The following is a 6808-nucleotide window of genomic DNA, read 5'->3' as shown; positions in this document are numbered from 1 at the left end:
AATAATGTGGAAGTTTATAATGTCTCAAAGCCTGAAAATCTAAAACGGGCTGCAGACGACGACTTGCAAACGCCCGTGAGCAAGTGGAAAATATACGAGGATAAGCGCCCCCCCCCCCCCCCCCCTCGTCAACTCGCTGAGTGACAGGCACACCTTGCAAAAGCTAGCCACACAAATGCCAAGGCAGAGGGCTTGCTATGGATTCTCAGAGACATTAATATTGTAACATATGCTCTTTTTCTAAAGGTGAATATGTGAACTAATTGAAATTGACGCGAGACTCGCATGTCTCTGTTATACAGTATACTATATTGTAATAACCATCAGCATCTGTTTTTTATAAGATTAAAAACTGTAAACCATGTCAGTCATAAAGATCAGGAAGTGTACTTAGTTTTTACATTATTATGTATGTACATGTATAGATCATTAGTAAATAAAACAAAATAATATTCGAACAAGAGGTGATAGCTCCATTAATGCCGTTGTCCAAGAAACTGCAAAGGAAGGATATAACCTTAGCTGACAGCATGGTGTGGATTCAAACAGCATCTGTAATTATTGACAATTTGAAAGCTAGGTAACATATTTTGTAACATTTTATTTATAAAAAAAACTAGAAAGTATTGATTAAAATTTTATCTAGTGTCATTTTCTACCCCATACTGTTGACTACTGGCTATCATTGATAGTGATTTGCACATAGGCCATATCTTAATTAACTCATATGATTACAAAATTTTGTATGAAAAAAAACAACAACAAGAAAGTGCGAAAAGTTGATGAAGTCTTGGCAACTTAGGCTTTGTCTGTGGTTGAACTCCGAGGAAAAACACCTGTAATGGCTTACAAGGAGACCCAGATAGATAATATAGTCAAAGCCATGCAGACCAGGTTCAAATTGGATGATGTTACATCACCTATAGTGCAGGCAACGAAAGTGTTGAACTTTAGTAAATGGCACATGCTGAGAAATGAGAAAGAGAAGCTTGCAGGTTATGACCTGTTAACGTGGTTCAGTTGTGTTAAATTTTAATCGTTTTATGTTCCAGGGAATATTTTATTGTTGATATTGTGTTGTGTCTACTCATGTTTCTGTTCTGATCTTTAATACCTTAGAGGAATCTACTTGAAATGGCCTTTTAATAATTTATATCTGGTTAAAATGCATATGTGTTAATCGTTGCATCTCATCCCTTTAAAACATAAACAATTTTTGCGATCAAAACAATATTTATTATGAAATATATAATAGTGTATGTCTGCTTGTCATCACTAACATAAGTGTTTATGTAATTACAAAATGCTACACACTTTAACATTTTCTCCAAACAAATTTTAAGTATACCTGATGAATTATGCACGGTCTTATCGGTTATTAATCCATGTTCATATTATGGAAATAGCGAGATTCAGTTTCTGGCTGGCAATACTACAAGAGACTATTGACAGTTGACCCTACCTTCAAGCAGGATGATGTTTTAAAACAGTGGCAGAGGGTCGAATTGTTAGCAAAAAGGTGAATATGACTGTACTCAAATGATTGTTACTGGGTTAAGCTTGAACTAGTTGAAACATAATCTCAATAATAAGTCTAACTGATCAAATTGTCTTCTATGTTTCAGCCTGTTCACAGACCAGCAGAGGAATGACTTGGGAAGATGTTTATGATGAGGAGCTAAAGCCCTCGTGCCGTTATGCTCCCTTCGGGCCGATTATCACTGCCTGGTCCGGCTAAGCCGTGTATTAGTTTATGTTGCGAAGCTGAGAACGCCGGGAGCGTGAGCCTTGGCGAGCGCTTTCATTGTTCGAGCCGAGCAACATAAACTTCTCTGTATTCAACGCTAACCTAGTATTTTATTTATCCCATTTTTTCAACGTGACATTTCAAATAAATAGATCTAATAACCTTAACAATAATTTTAATTCATTCTTAAAAGTGCTTAAAATTTAACGAATGCAACCATGCGTAGTGATATGCATGTAGAATGTATTTGTTCTGGTACGCAAAATAGTCTTTAAAAATTTCACACAAAAAATGTAAAACGAGAAAAAACATCATCATGCCTCGATTCAATTTTACGTAGCATGCAAATTGTAACACATTACGACCACGAAAAGAAGATTTTATTCATTTTATTTTCGAAAGAAAATGATCATAATCCAATATGGCGGCGATAGCTCCTAACAAAATGATGTCGATGTCAACATACACGTACATGTAGATTTACACACAGAGTCGTTCTTAACATAAATTGTCAAAAAAACTATACTCGCCTATTTTGTTCATGGACCCTGCAGATTTTGATGGCGTTTAGTTTTAGCCTTCGCATCCTGTAGTTTGTGACCCAAACACAAGATAATCCGTAATAATTATATCAAGCTTTGAAACACTTGTTGCAAACGGATAATTCTTACTGAATAGACTTTCTTTGATAAAATAACAAAGACAAAGTTTATTAATCAAAGAAAAAAACCTTAGATCTACGTTTACTTACATCCATAAGCAAAACAATTCGATTAGACTACTGAACCAAAATACACACCCATCAGTATGCTCTACACACACAATTTTACATCCAAATAGGCACGCACATTATAAAACATTAATAACACGAATAAGCTAGATTTACACGTAGATATAAATCCTTCGTCCCACCGGTTCCATCCGAGGTAAGTAGTCCATAGAACATGCACCTTTTCATAATAACATCCACGATACATTAACACGAAAAAAATGCGCGTCTTCAACGTTTTATTCCCAGACATCGCATACTACTAGTATTAGTTTCGTGTACACCAAAAGATGACATCACACATTTCATTACGCCATCATTCAGCTAATTCATTATACGGATGGCGAAAATTATGTCCTTAGACTAGATCTAAAGGTTGAAGGTCGTATAATTTTAAAGCTAAAGTTTTCTCGACTCTAGAGATTTTTTATGAAAAATCATTCAGTGGTAGAATAAAAAGTAGTCCGTGCACGCGACAGGTATATTCAACAAGGAGGGAGACAGGCTAGTTTATTCCATACATTTAATTGTGTTAATGTCAGTATAAAAATTGGATAAAATATTTTACCGCGACGTCGCACGTTTACGCTTCACCGTAAAATAATTAAAGCGGATAGGTCTAGAGCACACAAGTGAAGGCAAAAACGATGCTAGGTTTACGTATATACGTACTTTAAACACTGGTTTTCCACTCTCACAATATCGTACGGTATCGAACATGTACACAAAATGAAAATCAATACAAGTCACACTATGTACATGTTTTTTTTTCGTTTTCTTGTATCATAACCTACTTCGTAAATTCGCTAAATTTCACCCAAAGTATTGTGATTTAATTTCAAAATATAATGCTGTTTTTTTTTAAAATGGCATTTAACTTATGGAATTTCCCACACATCATTTTATGGACAAGTTTTGAAGCGTGTTCGCAATATTTAATATCTTAAATCAAATGTTTATATTAAACTTTTCAATTAAAATTAACTCATTTTTATCAAAAGGATATGGTGCTGACGTACTTTAAAACACATGCTTGTTGGCTTTCGATTCACTATATCTTTGTTCTTTTAAAATTTGGAAACGTTTATGGAATGACCATTTTGTATGTTTGATTCTAAATATTCAATAAACACAGCATGTTTTATTGCTAATTCGATTTAAGTATTCCCCTTTTAATTTTATTTTTATTTTACAGTAGTATATTGGATTTTGTTACTGGTTGCGTCATCCGATCCACGTTCACTGATTTGGCTAATTGCAAAGGTCGTCGGGTTTAAACCGTTAAACTTTATAAATATTTTCTCTCTTACGGGCGTTGCTTATTTGTTTTATGTTTTAGCAGTCACATAAACAACCAAGCTATGTAATATGAATCTTTTACGCCCGATATTGCTGCTTCTACCTGTATTTGCACGATAATGATCTGAAATATTAACAATATGATGCTATATATTCTTAAGTCATTTGAAAAAAGAAGGGATGTAGTTGACACTTGTTCGTAAATTCATTTTATCGTTTCTCAAAAGTTTAAACTCTGCTGCTCTGGTCTCCTTCCTACCATTGAGTAATTAATGGTAATTAAATTGAATGCGTTTTAATTCCAATTTATTTTTGACACTTATATGTATCATGAATATTGCTGGGCCAAGTTTGAGGTTGAGCGCTCTAAAACCGGCTTAAACCCAAATGCTTTATATTGACTGTTCGAAGGCTGTGACCCCAGCTTTATTATTTTATGTGTGTATGCTGTTTCGTATTGTGCTGTTTCGTACTTTTTAGGCAATTGGTCTCTTGCCTTAAATAGAGGACCAACTAATTGTATATAATAAGAATGCCATACTTCTCCAGCAGCTGGAGTTTCACGTATTTATATGCATTTTAATCGCTTGATTTTGGCGTTATCAATATAATTTTTTCTCATTCCCACGAGTAACTAAATCTTCCCAAGGTTGACTTCAATTCTTGTTTAAATTGCTCAATACCATTAAATAGCTTCTGGTTATAATTGTGTCATAGTATTTAATTTACTAAGATGCATATACATTGCTGCAAACATATGTATACAACAATTCCATGTAAGCTGTGCTCGGTGGAAACAAGTCTTTATACATGTGCGTTTATTGTCGTTTCAGACGAGCCTATTTAGTCAGCACAGGCTAATTAGAGACGACCAGTTCCGCCTTAACTGGATTTTCGTTAGAGATTTCATTTGAACGAAAAATACTATAAAAGTATTCGTGTCGAAACTTTACTCACTTGCATTAAGTTCCCTTTTCTCAGAGCGAGGATAATTTACTTTTACCGTGAACGTATTATTTTAGATTTCCTTGCTCACATTAGTGCGACGCAATTATGGTGCAGTTATTATAAAAATGAAAAAATGTGTGACTAACAATTGATAAATCATTTTAAGAATAATAATGAAAAAATGATCAGTTCAATTTAATATTATCGTACTATGCACACAAGTGTGAAAGCATTTTGAAAAGGATAGCTGTAAACAACAGTTTGTAGTTTTTTTTACTGAAAGTTAGTCAATGCTAGTGTGGTCTTTGTGCTATGGAGATAGGGGGGGGGGGGGGGGGGGCTGAGAAACCGAAGGAAAACCCACCTGTCCGGTAGGGTGACCTCCTACAAAATTCACATGTGCCTGAAAAGGGATCGACCTCGGTTCGCCCATGTGGATCGAGACCCGGTTCGCCCATGAGAGAAGCGCGTTCACCAACCACTGCGCTTTAGACGAACAGCTCTATAACTGATAATAGACGTGAACATGGTTTTATACCCACGCATTCACGCCTACTGAGTGTCTAAAAATCGTCTTGAATGGTCGTAGAACTAAATGTAACAATTGTTGTTAACGATAAAAAAATAGAACTGACAAGTTTTAGATACGGAATTAAAAGTATTTAGAGAGAAGTGATTACCTCCCCTATTATTATTTTTTACCAACAATTGTTAAGCCAAAATGTATAATTATGCTTTAAACAATCAATAACCTTCTAAAATATTTTTAAAATGATATAAAATATTTAAGTATACCATAATTAAATATAAATATAATAAATAAGATTTGAATACATCACACGTGTTATCACCTAAATCTAACCAATATATAAAAGAGTTCTAATTGGCAGTTTTTGTCCGACACTTTCAAACAAAAGTGTTACATAATTCATAACATAGTAGAAAGTAATGGAATAGACAAAATACATTTATTTATCATACCACCGCATTGATATCTGCCTGATATAACGTTGCCTGATATATTTTTTTATATCAGTCAATGTTTGGAGTAAGGTGGGATTTGCAATAAAGTCAACAATTTCTATCAACATGAATAAGGTCAACAAAACAAACAATTTAATACCAAGAACGTACATATTTAATTCTAGTTTAAATTCATAAATCACAAAAACGTTTTTTTTAAATCACCACCGCCCGCACTACAGAAGTTAAATGACGTCATCAATGGGACAATAAATCTTAAATATCGATATAGTCATTGCACTCGCAAGTTTTGCACAGAAAGTCAAGATTACTGTATGCTAATCCTCAACTATTTAAACAAACGATTTAACACGCTGATGTCAATATTGACACCATCATCAAAATGTCAAGTTCAGTACACATCTCCAAAATGGCGTCTCCAAACTATTCGATGAAGTGTGTTCTTCGATTAAATTTGTCGCTGCAGTCCACTCCTGAGCTCCAATTCAAGACGTGTATTATTAAAGCGGGTGTACTCTTCCCATTCGTAGTGCAAACAACTTTTAATCTCTATACGATGTTTAAAATAATCGATTATTCGTGTCGTCTTTTCGAACGCCGTTGCTACATGTATGTCAACGTGTAAACGACGGATCAGCAAAATCAGCGGGGATCCGTACATTTAAAAAAAAATTAAATATAAAAAAATGGATTGATTTGCCGATTTTTAGAAAATTGTGGTATGATAAACAGAAAAACAGGTGACTGTCCCATTGTCGCATAATTGGTGTATTTCATGTATATTCCTTGTTCGGTGTAACTGAATACATAATATCTGTCTTCATGAAGAAATGCATAAATGGGCATCATATGTCATCGTCAAATTAGACGAGAAAAATGCACCAAGTTATTGCCCATGGCTGGGTTCACTAATTAGTTATGTCTATGGTAAGCACATGCAGCACTGTTAATTTGTGTATAGTTTCATGTTAAATGACAGGTGAACTTTCATATATGCAGTTAAACAAACGTGGTCTCGCTTAATTATTGGCATATATATGCACAAGATATGTAAGTCACAC

The 6808-nt window shown here is 34.4% G+C and overlaps 1 long non-coding RNA gene across 1 annotated transcript; it reads left to right on the top strand.

The window, feature by feature from the left end:
- The first annotated feature begins 469 nt into the window (after positions 1–469).
- On the top strand, positions 470–1875 carry LOC127865539 (uncharacterized). Its single transcript, XR_008042647.1, has 3 exons — positions 470–995; positions 1407–1519; positions 1626–1875. It is a non-coding gene; the product is annotated as an uncharacterized LOC127865539 (long non-coding RNA).
- The last annotated feature ends 4933 nt before the right edge of the window (positions 1876–6808 follow it).

The sequence above is a fragment of the Dreissena polymorpha genome, chromosome 2, assembly GCF_020536995.1.
Source record: "Dreissena polymorpha isolate Duluth1 chromosome 2, UMN_Dpol_1.0, whole genome shotgun sequence".
NCBI lineage: Eukaryota > Metazoa > Mollusca > Bivalvia > Myida > Dreissenidae > Dreissena > Dreissena polymorpha.
Note: the sequence above shows the minus strand (reverse complement) of the source record. Positions and strands in the feature narration are given on the sequence as shown.